The sequence below is a fragment of the Haliotis asinina genome, chromosome 15 (assembly GCF_037392515.1).
Source record: "Haliotis asinina isolate JCU_RB_2024 chromosome 15, JCU_Hal_asi_v2, whole genome shotgun sequence".
NCBI classification, from domain to species: Eukaryota; Metazoa; Mollusca; class Gastropoda; order Lepetellida; family Haliotidae; genus Haliotis; species Haliotis asinina.
In genome coordinates, this window is record NC_090294.1 from 47,845,307 (window position 1) to 47,864,045 (window position 18,739).

The 18,739-nt window shown below is 37.9% G+C and overlaps 1 protein-coding gene across 1 annotated transcript in view; it reads left to right on the forward strand.

The window, feature by feature from the left end:
• The window catches only part of LOC137266474 (transforming acidic coiled-coil-containing protein 3-like), a 77,776-nt gene that overhangs the window by 16,159 nt on the left and 42,878 nt on the right, over positions 1 to 18,739 (forward strand). The gene's annotated exons all lie outside the window — the stretch shown is intronic.

Sequence of the window (18,739 nt, forward strand, 5' to 3'; positions counted from 1 at the left end):
CACTGCATCATATTTAGAGTCAACCAAAAGGATTTTGAATAACAGTTGTCATAGAGTCATAGGTAGAAGATATGGCAACCTATTCATGTTTGTAATTATTTTAAGATTGTGATCATTAGGTCTGTTTAGCATGTTTATTATAGGTTTTTCTGTTCAAAAGCAGCACTGTTGTGACAGTGAGTGAGTGATATCTAGCCCATGATGTATTGTTATGTTTAGTTCTCATGCCATCAGATGACACAGTTTATGTGATGTTGACAGATCAAGATGGCTTCCTGTTATGATGGTGAACCTTGGCGAAAACCAGCTGGTTCAGTGATAAAATGCACTTCCTCCCTTGTGGGCTTTTCTGTTGACTCAGTGGTAACAATGTTTTCAGACCAAAAGAAAAAGAAAACATTCTCAAAAAAGACTTTTTAGAATTGACAGAATTACGTATTAATTATTTTTGTCACCATCTCTGTGAAAAGGTTTGCATTAAATATTGTAATTGCACATGAAGTGAAATTGAATGGTAACTCTTTGTTTCAAGTTAAAATGGTTGCTCTCGTTGTTTTAGATGTCACACTTTGCTGTGCAGAGTTGTGTCCCTTGGATATGCCTGAAACCTATCATTACCTGGCTTTTATGTTCACTCTGATTATGTTTCTTGGTTTGTGTATATAGCCTTGCTCATGTGTTACATCAAATTGTCATTAGGCTTTCCTCTTACATTAAGCTGATGAATCATGATGTTTCTAGAATAATGTTTAGGGCAGGATTAAACCTCACTCACTCACTCAGAGTACAGCATTCAGAGTACAGTAAAATATTTTTATAACGAACTACAAGGGACCACTGAAATTAGTTCGTTATATCTGTAGTTTGCTATTCACGAAAATCCATTGAAAGAACAGTAAAATATACTATACAGTACAACACATTCCTACTCAGTTTATTTGTACATTCATTAATATTACGTTCTTTTCACTACAAAGTCAGTAATCTTACACAGGTCACTTGTCACTACGCAGTTGGCATTGAATATATCGTATTTTAAAACTCTCATGAGTATCAAAAGCTTCTATCCACACTTCTGATGTGTGTGGGAGGCATATACACAGGCCTTTTAAGGGGATGCTCAGTTCGTTATTCACACTGTTAATTAGTCTTACCTGGGATGTGGGGGGATTGCAAATCAGTTCGCTATAGCCGGTAAGTTCGTTAAAGAGAATTTGTTATTCACAACTTTTTTAATATGATAACATATAGTGGTTTATTCGGGACTTTTAAAACAGTTTGCTATAGCCGTCAGTTCGTTATATCTGTGTTCGTTATTAAAGTATTCTACTGTATTTGGTCCAACATGATCACAGGGTACCAGACTATTAACATCAGTAGTGGTGACAACAGGGTACCATACTATTAACATCAGTATTGTTGGTCAGAGGGTCCCTGACTATTGACATCAGTAGTTGTGATCAGACAGTACCTGATTTAATTGACATCAAAAGTGGTGATAGCAGGGTACCATACTATTGATATCAATAGTGGTGATCAGCTTACCTGACCACTGACATCAATAGTGGTGATAACAGGGTACCATACTGTTGATATCAATAGTGGTGATCAGAGGGTACCTGACCACTGACATCAATAGTGGTGATAACAGGGTACCATACTATTGATATCAATAGTGGTGATCAGAGGGTACCTGACCACTGACATCAATAGTGGTGATCACAGGACACTTGACTGGGTTTAATGTCAGGGCCTATGCATTCTGTGCATGCAGAATTGCCCTATGACGTGTATAGACTGGTAATAGCTGGTGCATGTTGTGAGTAGCTCCACAGCTTGAGGACATTCTACCTTGGGCTAACTAGACTGAGACAGGAAGGAACTATCAACTTACCCTGCAGTGTGAAGAGGAATGGAGATAGATGGGATGCTCCTTCCAGATGCAGCCCCAACCAGGAAGTGAGGAGCACATGGTGAGGGGGGCCACGCCCACTCCATAATCAGCCAGGAGGGCCAGGGTCATGATTGACATGGAACCAGCTGTTCTGTACAAAAAGAATTTGTTTTGAAAAAATAGACAGCAGTGGCCTGAAATAGAAGGTATTAAGTTTCCATATACAGAGAATGGCATGAAGGAATTGCTAGCAGTCTGATTCTGTGAATTATGTTGGAAGTATGTATGCTTGATTTAGTAATTCTGTTAGCTGGAGAGTTATGTGGGAGGAAACATGTAATCATATTCTCAGTATTAACTTTATTGGATAGTTAAGCCAGTTTGCTACTTGCTTGGTCATAATCATCAGCTGATGTTGACTATATGATTCAAGCATTTATGTTTGATCAGTGTTACTGAACTCTTTAGTGGGATGCCTTGTGTGTCCAAATAGTGGATTAAAGGAGACTAATGAAATTCTTCAAAGGCATTTAGAAGTTGGTGAGGATGATCCACCTGACGAAGGGGCAAGAATTAGCCTTGAAACGTCGTGTTAAAAGAATTAAAGAAGTTGTCATCCATAATAGTGTCTTGTATTAAAGGAGACTATTTGCTTAGATTTATTTTCTATGAGAATATTACTTGATCTAGAATTTAAATATATAATTTTATTTCATCATCCTCGATATTTTGTGCAGTATAAATGTGTCAACACTTTCAGTAGTTACGTAACACATATATCATATAGTCCTCAACTGAAGTTGAATCAAACCAATGCATGATTTTTAGGACAAGTACGGATTTTTTGGAGTAGTATGTATATGTTACTTTCATCAGATCACATACTTTCAGTGGTCGAATCCCAGAGTTCCCAGATGGCTAGATAATATGGCACCTATTATTCATGAATTAATGAATTAATGTTCATGAACTGTTCGTGAATGTGATAATCATGTGCCTGTGCAGTCAGCTGTGACCCTGAATCCCACAGGGAGCTCAAGAATAACACTTCTACTTCATAACTCACAGGATATTGTAAGCTCTGTGAAGAGTATTCTCCCTTGACCACACTTTAATGTGTCACATGGGTTAGATTCTAATTATAGAAAAACATAGTGATTTACAACATGAAATATTTGAAAGTGATGGTGACTGAGTGATAATTTTTATACTGTTCATCAGTGTCATTTGATAATTTGTTTCACTGGTTCTATTTTTGGGTAATTTCCATAATTTCTACATCAACATTTAAAATGTACCGATTTTATTCTTGTATGAAACACCCCATCTTAACTTTATTTTCTCGAGAGGTGGCATTTGGAACAGCTCACTCACATGGTGTAGCCTGGAACAGCTAAGTCTACTGTGGGTGAGAAGTCATGTCATTGTGACGGCAGGAAGTACAGGGTTGAAGCCAGTCAGCTTATGTGATGTCATAATAATGTTTGTGCCCAAACTTTTGCCTTCAACATCTTGTCAGTGGAGTTTATCCCTTATAGATCAGCTGTGTTCTGCATAATTTGCCAGTTGGAGTGTAGGGATATATATTGAACTATAGCACTTGTTTGCCCTATGTTTGTAGTCCATATCAACTAGAATTTAATATCCCAACATAATTCTAGATATCTTAACCATAGGCATTACTAATGTCAACAGTTCCTGTTACTTTTAAATGTTACAAATCAGTGGTTCTTTTTAGCAAATTTCAAACTTGCTTGTGTGTTAGTTTAAAAGGATGCTTACATCTTCAGATTTGATATACTTTCCTTTGGTTTAGGTGGCGACAGGGAGAAAAATATGTCGGTCTTTCAGATTGTCAGCAATATTGTATTCATTTCTGTTACATTGATAAAAAATACATACAACCTTTAAGTTGGTTTTCTATTATTGCAATCCAGTTGCATTAGTTGTATGCTAGTGCATATTCTTTGTCCCAGTCTATGAACCCCATTTTCCCCGCCCTTCCTGCAATGCTAAAGCCCTAAATGAAGCAAGTCTAGATTTCCTCTGAATATCCCATCTTACTGGGATGCCTTTTCAATTTAAATGGGTATATTGGTCATTATCAAAATTATATATATTTGGGGACTAGTGTTAGTCGAGCAATTGCAGTACTCCTGTAATAGCTTTTTCAATAGTTGAAAAAGTCTTTCCTACTTACATGAATGAAAGGAAAAGAACTGGGCATACAGGCTAGAGGTACAGACTAAAGAGCTGCACTAGTATATTAAATATTTCATTGTCAGAAAACACAACACACTGTTTCTGAATAGACAGAAGGAGAGATAGACAGACAGATTTAGTCAATAAAGAGGCCATAGGCCCATGATAGGTATACTTCTGTTGATATATGTACATTAAGGAGTTAATGATTTGGTTTCAAACGAGCAAAAGCGAGTTTGATACTAAATCTTTAATGATTTTAATAAAAATAGTATTTCACGGAAGCAAGTTTAGTATTCTATTTTTACTCGCCAACATAAATTGACAGAAACTGTGGCGAAATTGCCTGAGGATGCTCACCTTGTAAAACTGCAACAGCGACATTAGGATTGTGACGTCGCAACTTTGAACCATTTTTACGTCATATGTCAAGCGATGTTACACTAGTGTAATATTGCCATAAAAATATTACACCACAGTATCTTCCACGGGCTAGTAATAATACTATGTATACTTACGTCATGATATAACTGCCAAGCAGAGACAGGTATGAAAATAGATTATTGTTTCTGATTAAGAACAGTGACACAGTATATGAGCACAATAAATATGTGTTTGGTCTCAGAAAAGGATTTTTTTATTGAAGAATTCCTTTGACATGGGCTACATTGTACATTAGCTAACAGCTCTTACTAATTTTGCCTTAAGAGCTCATAAGTGAATATTCAAATTAATGAGAGATACATAATCCATTTCATCCTTCTTTTGGTGACGATTGTTCAGATCCTGTTCATGTAGGTGTCTTTGTCTCATGATATTTAAGTCACTTTCTTTTAGGATGTTAATAGTTCTATTTAGTATGTCAGCCATAGACTTAGTTTACTGCCACCCATGATGAAATGATTGATACTTTCTATGTGTATAGGTCACAGCAGATGGTTTAAATCCAATTGCTTGTTTCAGTTCAATTCTCTAAAATGTCACAGCATTAGTGAATAGCTTCCTTGCCAAATGTCAAGTGTAACATTGTGCATCCTGTACAGCAGATATCGCAGGGTCTGACATCTCTACAGCAGCCGAGTTATAATCTCTTACTGGCAGCAGATGCAGAGTCTTACACCTGAAGAAGCACTAGTCAGGGGTTAGAGGATGTAACACATACATGGCATTACATTTAAAAGCAGTAGTCAGGGGTTAGAGAGTACAGATATCGGTCTCAGAGGTAAATCAACACAAGTCAGGGCCTAGAGGATAAGATGCAGGCCTTAAAGTAAATAAAGACTAGTCAAGTTTTAGGGGGCCTTATAAGTCAACACTAGTCAGGACTTGGAGAGTACAGGAACATAGTCTTATAGGTAAAACAAGACTAGTCAGAGGTTAGAGGATACAGATACATGGCCTTTATAAGTAACAGTTAAAACAGCAATTATCATGGTCTTGCAGATAAAGTGTCTACAGTCAAGGGCTGGAGGCTGTACACCTGAAGTAGTTTTGTGGCAAGGGGTTGATGTAGGTGTTATCTCTATGTTCCCATGGTGGTGGAGAATACAACTATTTGGGATCCCCCAGGCTGGAACTTGTGAATCACGATAATGACAGGTTTACACAGGTTGACACATATCCCTTTAATTTGGAAATAGAGGTGGAAAAAAATGCCAGAGTATTGTAACTTACACTTTCAAGATGTGTCATTATGATAACTGGTATCTGTTAATATAACCCCTGGCAAAGACAAGTCTTCATGAGATGTCTGACAACTGGAAACCTATGAGTATTCCTTTTAACCTAGTACTTTATTGTCATCAGCTGTATGTTTGTCTTTTATCCATCTTTTTCAAAGATGTCTTTCAGTGGTATCTGTCCATAATGAAATTTTCCATGGGTGTTGCTCCTCCAGTGTTATATTCAAAGATGGCGATGTTCCAGTGAACTCAATGATATGTGTAAATTCCACTTTCTTTTCATACCAAAGAGATTGTTTGAGGAACTGTCTGTGTTGAATAAGGTGAGGAACTGATCAGGCTGTATGGAATAAGGTCAGGATCAGGCTGTATGGGATAAGGTCAGGATTAGACTGTATGGAATAAGGTCAGGATCAGGCTGTGTGGAATAAGGTCAGGATCAGGCTGTGTGGAATAAGGTCAGGAACTAGCAGTGTGGGATAAGGTCAGGAACTAGCTGTGTGGAATAAGGTCAGGAACTAACTGTGTGGAATAAGTCAGGAACTAGCTGTGTGGAATAAGGTCAGTAACTAGCAGTGTGGGATAAGGCCAGGAACTAGCTGTGTGGAATAAGGTCAGGAACTAACTGTGTGGAATAAGGTCAGGAACTAGCAGTGTGGAATAAGGTCAGGAACTAGCAGTGTGGGATAAGGTCAGGAACTAGCTGTGTGGAATAAGGTCAGGAACTAGCAGTGTGGGATAAGGTCAGGAACTAGCTGTGTGGAATAAGGTCAGGAACTAGCTGTGTGGAATAAGGTCAGGAACTAGCAGTGTGGGATAAGGTCAGGAACTAGCTGTGTGGAATAAGGTCAGCAACTAGCTGTGTGGAATAAGGTCTAGAACAAGCAGTGTGGAAGAAGTTCAGGAACAGGCGATGTAGAGTCAAGTCGAGAGGAATAACGTTGCGACCAAACTATGTGGAACAAAGTTGTGTCACACACTGATGCAAATTATGTGAACTTTGTTGGCTTGGAGATTAGCCATTGTTTGTTGATCCCATAAGTAAACAGTTTACAACTGTGGGTCTGAGTAAAGGAGGCTTTCACTAGTTTGTAGTCTCCATAGATACTCTGTTTATGCAGGAAATCAAACAGTTATAGACATTGATCATAACAAGCTTGCTTTCAGTGCTTCAGGGACTGGGGGGACTCCACTTTGTCAACAAGTCATTACTGACTGGTTGTAATTCTCATCTGATTAGTCCCAGGTGGGGTAGCCTAAGTGGTTAAAGTGACCGCTTATCATGTTGAAAACCTGGGTCCGATTCCCCTCAGGGTTACAATATGTGAAGCCCATTTCTGGCATCACATGACTTGATATCGTTGGAATATTCCTTTGTCTTTAAGTATATTTCCTATTAGTCCCAGCAATGCCTCCCTTGTCTACATCTGGACAACTGGATGTGTCAGGGACAGCTCACCTGTGTTGGACTGACAGAATCAGCACCCTCCAATCTTGCCCATTTGGCCCTTTACTTAACCCACATTGTGTCACACAAGATGGACCAGGGTCTTGCACTATGTTGAACTGGTATTGTTCGTGTTTATACTTTATGAATAAATTGCATAAAAAAAGAGAAAGAGCTAAAAAAAATGAACCTTTGTTAAAACAGGAGATTTTATGGCGTTTAAATATGGGCTGCCATCTGTGCCGTAACTTTTTAAATCACCTGTCTGAACTTGAAACTTGAGAGCTCACCATTTTCAGAATTTACTAATTATGTAAATAAATAGTAACTGAGTTTTACTGGACCCAGTCAGTCACATACTAGACTGCATAGCTTTGCAGAGAAATATGTAGCAGCTAGTGGTTAACTAGTATTAATGAATCGAACTCAGGATATGGACCTCCCTTGTGTATCTCCTGCAATGAGGTGTTCGCCATCAAGTATGTTTTGCTTTCAACTGCAAGGAGCTCCCATTATGTTGCAAGAAATCTGAAAGATCTGTTTTCCCCGTGTGAGTGGGGCACCTGATCATAATTTTCCTGAGGGAAGTTGACCTATATTTCAAACTGTAGTTTCATAATGAGAATAACAAATTGCTTGCTTTTGTATTTGATGCTATGACATCTTCTGCTTTTAAATGATGATGACATGAAAATATATGTTTTCAAAGCCAAACTCTTTTGGAACATGCACCCAAAATGGTAATGGATGCAAACTTAGTCTCGTCTCTATATGGCTGGAATAATGCCAGTGTGATGTAAATTCCAAATCAACTCAGTTTGGCAGGTGTAAGCTGAAATATACATTTGACCCCTTACAGTTGGTGAGAAATGTTCCTAGGTCATTTATAATTCTTGAAATGTCCGAAGCCCTAGGAATTTTTAACTTTGATCTTAATCAATGTGTTAAGAATGGGTTAAGGGGCTTCATAGGGTTATGAATGTTTAGAGAATAGCTAGCCAGACCAGTTTTCAGTTGTACCCTACATGAAGTGTCAGGCTTGTAAATATGTCCAGTCATACTCCAGTGCCTAGATTTTTTAAGCTCTCTTAGTGCTAAGATAGTTGTAAGTTAATGTATGCCACTTATGACTATCTTAGTGCTAAGGGAACTTTGAAAATCTGTGCCAAAGGGGAACCTTTAATCTGTCTCCCGTAGGTAATGCATTGAGAATTCCTACACAAGTCTGGATTGCCTTAGCTTGTGGAACTAAGGATTGCTGGGTTCCATTAGGATTCTTCTTTTGCATAATTTTTTATAAATTGTATTTTATTCAGTTTTCAAAAGCTCACTTAATTTCTTAACAGTCAGTCTAAGGAATCTCACTATTCCATCCTGAGCTCACTTATGAGGACTGGGTGCTCACGAAGAACGTTTTCAAACAACTGGGTGATTCTTCATGTTATCAGCCACTAGTTTGTCTGGCTGGGATGAAGTAAGTTCTAGAATGTGCTTTATATGGTTTGTTACTGCATAAAACAACATTCCTTGCTACCATCGGTCCATCCATGTATTTCAGGGTATGGTGTCAAAGAGTTTCTGCAGAGATTGCCCAGTGGGTAGAGAATCTCTCTATTTCTGGTTTAAAAAGATTGATGGTGTTATTTTCATGTTAAAAGTCTGATCAAAAGCAAAAAGAGGGAAAATATATCTGTGACAGATGTCTACAGAGATATTGTAGAATAGACCTCACAGAATGGCTTAATGACTGCTGTGATGTTTGACTGATATTTATATTACAACAAAGGGCAAAGAGATGATTTCAGGTTGAAATTTTCTTTTGTACATTATTGATCAGCTTTCAAGGCCGACTTAGCAGCTTGTCCTGAAATGAACATATTTTACACAAAACACTTAACAGTGAAAACAATAAAATAAAATGAAAAGGAACTTGTTGAATTTCTTCATTTGAAGCTGTAGAAATCTAGACTTGCCACATTTTCTAGACTTGTGTGGGCTTTCTTGGATATATTTGTGTCAAGGCATGACAGACTAGGGGTCAAGTCATTGTTATCTTTCAACACTTCTGGAAAAAAATACTGAATTATTATCAACATATTTTTAAAATAAAACTAGGGAGGTAAAGACATTACATGAGTGCAATGGCTTTAACACCTACCAGTGAATGTGATGATATTGATAGTGTCCTGCAGACTAGCAGTACCAGATCAGGTTCACAGGTGTCTCGGTACATTCCTGAGGCTCTCCCCACCTTTCTCTTTGTCATTAACAGGGAGATATTCCACTATAGTGCATGGCTTGTAAGAAACAATACAAATCTGTCTGTCTGCTTCAAAAACAGGACGTGAAAAATTGTAAATATTGACACGTAAACAGAGGAGTTTGTTCCTTCACTCACATCAGCATGCCATTCAGATTCTATTCCACAAGATGTCGATATACCTGGAAACATGTTGAATCTCCTGGAATTAGATCAGCTACTCACCAATTTGTTGATAGACTATCCTAACACTGACTGTGATCTGGTGATATAGGTAATCTCTGCTCTGAGCATGCTCAAAAGACAGGAACTGTGGTGCATGAACTGACTGTGTCCGAACATGCCTTTCTGTGTAATCCATTGTCGCGGCCAGTCTGTCGGGTATTGACAGCCAGCTACCTGTGATTACACACTAGGCTCAAGCCAACACTGATGTGTGGACCTGCCTGGGATATTTATGTCACCAACCTTCTTGTAAAATGGACTGAGGATTGTTGGATGCTTTTTGGACATTTTGTTGATTTAAGATGACTATGGATAAAGGTAATTGTTGCTGTTGTAATAACGCCTCTCCCTTGTCAGTTGTGTTAGGTCTTTGTGTGTGTTTGTATCAGAGTGATACTGGCAATCTGTCAGTGATATTGGTAATCTGGTGTTGTTCATTCAAACCTGTTGTGACCTCTTCAACAGTTATGTGGCATTTAATCAAGTGTTCATGCCATGCATGGAAGGATTTATGTGTTTATTTCAGTGTCAGTCAACCATGACGGCAGTCGGTTCTGATGATTGTGATTTGCCAGTGTAATGTTCCAACCTTGGCACTGTCAACAACCAATTCAGAATTGTCACTTACAGAAAGTGTCATCTTCAGAGGAACATCTAAATGTGTCCCAGTTTGTGATGTAAATTATGTTTAAGGATTGTTGTATTTATTAAAGATGTTGGCAGACAGTGGAACATATAATGTGTTGTGCTGTTTCTGAGAAAGCAGTATATCAGTGAGCTAGGAATGATGGACATGCTATCTGTCAACCACTTCTATTAGGATATAGCGGGACTATTTTGTCTGAGTTCACTCTAACTTACTTGCTGTTGCTATAATTGATCTATCAATTATTTCAGGCTTAACCAGACACAAGCGTTAGCTTCTCTTATCGACTTCAAATTAAAGTGCTCTATATAAAAACCTGCATTTCTCCAAATTCAGAGGTGCAAGATGGATGCCAAAGAATACATTTGTTCAAATTAAATTGATTTTTTGTTGAGGGAAAGCATTTATACTAGTCTAACATATCAATGTTACAGTGACCTTAAAATCACTAGCCTGACGCCTGAGTTATGTAACATTCTGTTGGGTGTGATAAGCTCATTAGTAAGTCCATAAATGATATAGTCAACAAAAAACTACGCTTTATCCAGTATGGGCTAGCAGACCCCAATGTTTTTGGCACAAAATTATGTTATGACTCAGATTCAATAAATATAGAATCAAAAAATACCTTTTGTTTCTTGAAAAGGAAACATAGGAATGTTATGTTTTTGCATTATCAATATAGAAATTGTGTTCTGGGTAACAATGTTGAAATGTTTGAATAATTTCATACCATCAACATTGACAGTGAATTTCCTATGAATCTGTTGAATGTAATTGTGTTTGTTAATTCACCGAGTTTGAAACAGTGATTAGCGTGCTTAGTGTAACCTTAGACATCTGTAATTCTATTGTGTTTTTGACAAGGTAATTGCTCGGATTGTTTTCATTAAGTGGAGCTGCACTTCCTTTGTTTGAGCTGGAATTAGTTTCTGTTGACTGGGGCCAGGTAGGGGCTGTGTTAAATATTAATGCAGGTATCATTGGCTACCTGGCACAATTAGCCCATTGTCTCCAGGTGTAATGGGTCACAGCGGATGTAGTGGATAGTTTATGTGTGGAGAGGGAAAGGATTTTTGGGGCAGAAACAAATACTGGTTGGCTTGGGGTATACTGTCTGTATAGACTCATGTTCATGTTAAAAGCAGCATGTTGTCCAAGCTGTCCAAGCTCTTACCCCACCTTTCACACAACCATGATTCATTCCTGCCCTTCTTAATGCTAACCTAGCACCCCTCCCAACCCATTAACTCCTGATATATTTTAATTTAAAACATAATCTGCACAAATGACCTCACCTGTTGATGGGTGAACACAGGAAATTTGTCTGTTATTCAGATTCTAAAGCGAATATATAAAAAAAGCCCACCCAGCCTAGAAAATGTGGCAGGTCTAGATTTCTGTAGCTGTAAGAAAGTCTCAGAGCTCCTTTTCATTATATTTTATTTTATTTACTATGAGCTTTTGTTTTCCGTAAAAATTTGTTCCTTTCAGAGACTCGTTAGTCTTGAGAGGAAATATATAAACTGATATTTTTAATAGTTGCCTGAAATATCGATGAGGGATTACGTCATTGTTTTGTGATATAGTCTTTCAATCTACTAGCAAGCTATTTTGCTTCAGATTATTCTGATACAGATTTTAGTTTCACACACAAAATCATATAGTTATGGTGTAATTATTTAGATGTGCAAGCATAATAGAAGACTCCTCAATGATTCTCAGTGATTTCACAAAAAATGACAAGTGTGTGTTAATTATCATTATCAAACTTGCATTGAAACGTATCAGAATTGCTCTGTCACCTACTGTTAAAGATTATTAAGTATTCCATGATACTGACAGATCTCCTGTGGGGTCTCTGGCCATGCTGACTGGTATAGAATGGATGGTTGTAGCTGGCATGTGAGTGTATCAGGGGAAGTAACTCCAGGTACCCTACTCCAGGCACACTGGTTTTCAAGTTCAGTCTGTGTTTTGTGATGTGTTTTGCATGTGTTGTTTTGGAAAAGGTTGGTACAGCTGACATACTGAAGCACTTCCATGTCTTACATAATGCATCATTTCAATGTGCTCACTCAATGCAGCCAATATTTCTTATTTTCTTGTTTTTGTATGTATGTCTTTACTCTGTATGGAAAGGTGCAAGGTAGCCTAATGGTTAAAGCATTTACTCGTCATACTGAAGAAGACAATGACTACAGTGTGTTAAGCCTATTTCTGATGCCACCTACTGTTACATTACTAGAATATTGCTAAAAACAGCATAAAACCATACTGACACTACTCTGTGCGGAGAATTGAAATATTGTTCTGAAGGGCAATCACAAATAGGCGTTTAGCTATATTTAGAACCATTATCATTTTTAAATTGACTCCAGCACATCAGCAAAGCAGTATCTGTTGAAGTAATATCTGGGGCATGACTATATACTTTCAGTATTACCTTTTGAGGAGGCAATTACTTATGAGTGTTTGGAAACCAAATCCACTATTGATTTATATAATGAGACAACTTGTGGTGAACGATTATTATCCAAATATATATGTTTTTAATGTTATCACCAATTTTTAATGGTTTTGCCTGTTTGTTTGTTTTTCGAATTAGTGGGGTTTTTTTTATTAATAATACTGTAATACAATGGAATGCATGCATGCAAGAAAGACATTTGAATTTAATTTAATCAATAAAATGGTTGAAATTTCACAATGCGCATAGCTTTACAATGTTGAGTGCATGTTTGTGAATATTTAATGATTAATTTAATTTACTAACTAGTTTACTTCATTCAAGTGAGTTACAGAAAAACAACAAAATTCTTATAAATGGTAAATATGTTTTTTACAATTGATAGTCATTTTTTATCCTTCTTTCAATCGATTTGTTAATATTTTTACTCATCGGAACACCCCGAGAGGCAACAGCTGTTTGGGGAAACCGGAAATGGTCTTGTAAGTTTTTGGCCTGAAGAACTAGCATGTCAATTCCAACTGGCTACCGCATCAGGTTTTGAATGCCTGTGGCGTAAATGCTGCACTATTATGTCAGTAACATTGTGAAAACAATACAGCAAATAGCACCCCCTACTCTACCCCCACCCCAATATGTCCTATTTTATTGAAGCCTGCTGGGAATATTAGGCTGGTTGTTTATGCAGTAATTTGAAACAAGATACTTATTGGTGCATCCAGTTATTGATTCCTGCATACAAATTACTGTTCTTATCTTGGAGGAAACAGTATTGGGTAATTAGATCACTTCATTTCCATTAATTTCTGTTTCATTTGGCAGAACAAGCATGAAAAGAAACCCTGATTACAAGTTCAGGTTATAACCTAAATCGAATGTCAATCGGATGTTTGAATTTTATCTGTACACTACTGTTTTTTCACTAAGAACATTATCAGGCCTCCTTCAGGGTTTGTCCAGTGTACTAACGTATCATTACCCCGCGTAAGGCAAGCTGCCTGAGAGGCACTAGAAGGTTAACTGTCATATGACTTATAACAGCGGGTACCTCTTCACTAATGGGTGAACAGAGGCAATTTTGAACAACCTTACTTGCCTATGGTGAAACTACATGTATCATGTGCTTCGTTGTGGGGCCACTTGAAGTCCTAGAAACTCTCAGGATTGAAGCTGCCAAACATGATCACCCATTAAATTAGTGTCTATCTTTAACTTATTTGTGACCTGAGCTCTGTAACACAGAACAACACACACTACTGTATATGCAGACTAGGTCTGCAATGATTTAGTTTAGTTCACCCAAAATTGAATCTGACACCCTTGATTTTCGATAAGCAGTATCAGTATTTCGATGCGATATCTGAATACTTTTTTAAATTATGCCCACACTGCCAAGTCAAGCAGTTTTGAGCACTGAAATAAGGTGAAACATGACTGGTTGACACCGGGCTAATTATCCAATGATAGTTGTTGCTAGTAGACATCTCCAAGTTGACATCAAGATGGATTTCATGTTAAGAAAGTCGACTCTGATTAAATGAAAACTGATGTTTTTACTTGTGTAAAGAATCAAATTGAAAATAATCAAACCAAAGATTCTTGATAAAAAATCGAGTTGACTGAACCGTTGAAGCCCTAAAACTGACATACAAGCATACCTTCAGGTGTCTTGATCAGTGTGTTAATTATCTGATTTCTTATAAGATTCTAAGGTGTCTTATGAAACTTAATTAAAGACATACAAGCACACTCCTTCACAGTAAAGAACTCAGCATTGCATCTCTGCTGCAAGCTAATTTGCATATCATGTGACAAGATTTCTCATTGTACAAATGCACTTCTTCTGTAATCAGAACTGATTAACCAAATGGAATAGTACTAGTGTTTCATATTGCTGTTGTTATTTTATAGATCTTCTGCAGCAATTACAACAGTGGGGTGTGTGACAGTGTTTCTCTAAACATCAAAATGGCCTCATTGCTGGCACTCCATAAAGCTCAAATAAGCTGCAGTGGACCCAGTCTTTTCTAGAATGTATAAAGGGGAACTCTCTTTTATGTTGTTTTAAGTTATTCTGTGAGAGAGACCTCTTTATCTATAACATCCATAGACATGGAGGTTGGGAGAGCTCGACAGAGATCCTTTGTACAACACAGTCATGGCTTACTGACGCAGTGGACTTGTGAAACTTTGGGGTAAAACTGGTCTTCAGCAACCCATGCTGGCCATAAAAGGTGACTATGCTTGTCATAAGAGGCCACTAATGAGATTGGGTGGTCAGACTCTCTGACTTGATTGACACATGTCATCGGTTCTGATTTGTGCACATCGATGCTCATGCTGTTGATCACTGGATTGTTTGACCAGACTTGATTATTTACAGACCACTGACATACAGCTGGAATATTGCTGAGAGCTGCTTAAAACTTAATTTACTCACTCACTACTGATGCAGTGATGACTAACTGCAACTCATGGGCAGAGTGAAATGTGTTGGTAAAGAGTAGATTCGATTTCTGTGCTGTGTGTCAGATGTTTTGCTACTTTATTGTCCATGCCAGTACTCCACAGATGCAGGTACTAGCAGAACTGTTAAAGATGCATTGATCCCCCAGGAACAGTATCAATATCTGTCCTTGTATCTGGATTGCCGGCAGTGACAGCTGGGGAACTGCTTCTTGTGGCAATATGAAACCAGGAAAAAAAGTTGGTTTCTGCTTCAGCACAGCTAGAGAAGTGCACTTTGTGATAGGGGCACATCTCATCAGCTCTTTGGGATTGTTTTCTTGTTTTCTGTTTATATTTGTGAGTTTGTCCTGAAGTACACTTACATTGCTATTGATTAAACTGAAGCTGACTGATGACATCTTGTTCTGAAACGTATGTGAAATATGTTTTCGAATGTTGTAGTTATTACTGTTTTCTCATATTAACTTATCTGTCATCATAAATGGCTGTTTACCCAGATTACTGCTTAAGAATCACTTGAATGAAATTGCGAACTGCGTCTTTGTCTAACAACTTATTTGGATGCTATTTCTGACTACAACTGTCCAGCAACTTCAAATTATTTGGATGATATTTGTAACTACTGCTGAACAACATCTGAATTTGGAAAAGCTAACTACAACTCTCCTGCAACATATTTAATGGCTGAAACTCTAAACATGCATGAGTAGTTTAGCAAATATTGTCTCATCATTACCCTCAACATGTCACTTACATTGATTAAATGCCATTAGCTCGCTGCATGCTGTTTGGTTAGAGCCCAGTGGTTAATTAACTCATTCAGTAGCTTTTCATGATGAATGCCGGGGTTTGATTTTCAAAATAGGGTCAGATTTAATGACAGATTAATCATTTTATAATGAAATTACATTTCACTATCTTACAATGGAGTGAATTTTATTTAGCTTGGAGTACATTTTGATCCCGTTAATTGTTAGTTGCATTGCTACAGTTGAAGATGATACCCTACATCCTGTGGAGCAGGTACTCTTTCTCAGTGGTATTCCACATTATCCCCAGGGGTTGTGTTACTACCTCTTTTGATAGTGCTTATCTGTCCCCTGTCACTGTAGTCCAGGTAGTGTGGAGACATTTATGGACCAGTTGGTTGTATACCTGTGATCTTGTGTATTTACCTGGCTGCGGTCACTCAAGTGGAACAGGAGGGGGATCAAGTTACACACACCTGTACGTTAGGGTAGGGGTATTTAGAGAGTTTTCCGTCCATAGCCTATATATATGTTAATCTTATGAGTAAATGAATTAAAGACATTGCTGTTTGTATTTGTCGAGTGATGTAGTACATTTATGTCAGTACAATAACATAGTTTACAATCAGTAGCAACACAGATGTAATCACAGGCTGATGACCTACACTTACAAAAAACCTGGATTTCTGTTTACTCCCAAGTGGATGTGTACGTCAGACTTGATGTTATTCATGTGGAGACACTGCTTCATGTAAGGTAGGTTTTATTTAAGATTACCTGCTGATCTGGAATCATGTTTAGTTGGCAGGTATGATTAGAAAGTCTGAGGATGGACTTGGCTGAATGGGTCTTGGTTCATGCTTGAGAAAGTGCTTACAAGCTGTATGAGGCAATGAGTATGGAAGATTTTTACAGTAAAACATCAGGGATACAATCATACTTGGAGTAAATGGAGTTAACTGAAACATTCTTGCAGTAAAACCTCTCTCATACCTGTAGCAAAAGGAGTTTTCTGTATGGTAAAACGTCAGAGATACTTTGAGTAAAGGGAGCTGAGGTTGATTGAAGGTTTTCTTACAGTAAAACCTCATGGATACATTTGTGGAAAAGGAGTTAGGATTGACTGAAGGGGTTCTTGCAGTAATGGAGGTTTTAAGTTGAAGAAAATGGTGGTCATTAATTCTCAGATATTGAAGTAAACGTCTATTTTGGTGATCAAAGGGATTTCTAAGTAAAGGATATTTCAGGTTGAATAAATTGGGGCTCATGTTCAAATGAAGGTATGGAAGACAATCACAGAATATTCAGAACTTTAACCAATCAGCGACTTTAGTGGCCATGTTATAAGTCATATCACAATCTTTGCTACTCAGCATTTAATAAATAAGGACTCTTACATTTGCAATAGCATTAATCCTGGGATTCCATGATGATATCACTCCCTTGAATATAGCTCTTATGCCATGCCTCAATACCTGTATTATATATCTTTTGACAACATGTTGCATCAATATCTTTGTCACGTTCCCACCCCACGGGAAGGAAGCTGGTTTCCCATTATATCCTTATTTGATATTTAGATATGAAACAATTTTGTTCTTTTTTTTTTTTAAAAGAAAATCAGGAAGAAATTACCTTGAGACTGTTGTCACATCAACCTTGGCCTTGCTGTGTCCTATGGTGTCCAGTCAATGTCAAATGTCCCACCCTGACTATTTGGGTTGATAAGGTTGGTGTTGGCAACACCTCACAGTGGGGGCTTGTTTACATTTCTGTTGAACACTCTGCACAAACTCTGTGATGTCAATCGAAAGTCCCTCCACAAGTTAATGTAGATGAAGTTGATTCTGTAGATCCTTGCCCACTGACTGACTCCACCGATCTACAGAGCTGTCACTTTCTATTGTGTCCTTTGAATGACTGAAGTACATGCTGGGTGTTTGTGATCTGGGGCCAGTGGTCGTGAGCTGTGTATAGAGGACCTGGCTAGTATGTTTGCAGTGGAGTCTGTCTGTCACGTGGGGTGTGCACTGTAGGTACATGCTACCTATCTACAAGGGGAGAGCCAGGGACACCTACTGTGTCAACATCTCTTCATAGCGCTGCTGTGACAACAGGTATGTGAGGGTTTTGATGACAGGAGAATTTTGTTATCATTGTGCTTCTGTGGTTTCTTTGCTGATTGACTCAGTCTTGATTCTGCAAACTGTTACCAGATGTATAGATTGATGTAGACTAAGTTTGTTGTGGTTGGTTTCGCCACTCCTTCACTCAATGACAGCAGGTCACATTGTGTACTAGGTATGCCTCTTCTCATCTCTTCCTTGTCAGAAGATACTCCAAACTGAAGTTGCTATCTGCAATCATGTCAGAGTTGTGATGTTGAACAAGGTGACTTAGCACTAAGGTGATCATAACTCCTCCACCTTAACAATGACTTATCACAATGACACATATTGCAAAGATGATTTTGTAAGCTTTGTACTATTTTTGTTGATTTTTTGCTTTGTTGTATGTGCTATGTTCGAAGTCATGATTCTTTGAGCCTTGTCTGCCATGGTATTTGTGTCTAGTAACTCTTTAATATACAGTGGAAGCTGTCAAAAATCGGCATCTGTTAATCCACCAAGTTGTCAACACTGGCATAAAATCCAAGTCCTTTTCGTGGCTTGTACATCTATCGTCCAGCACTCTG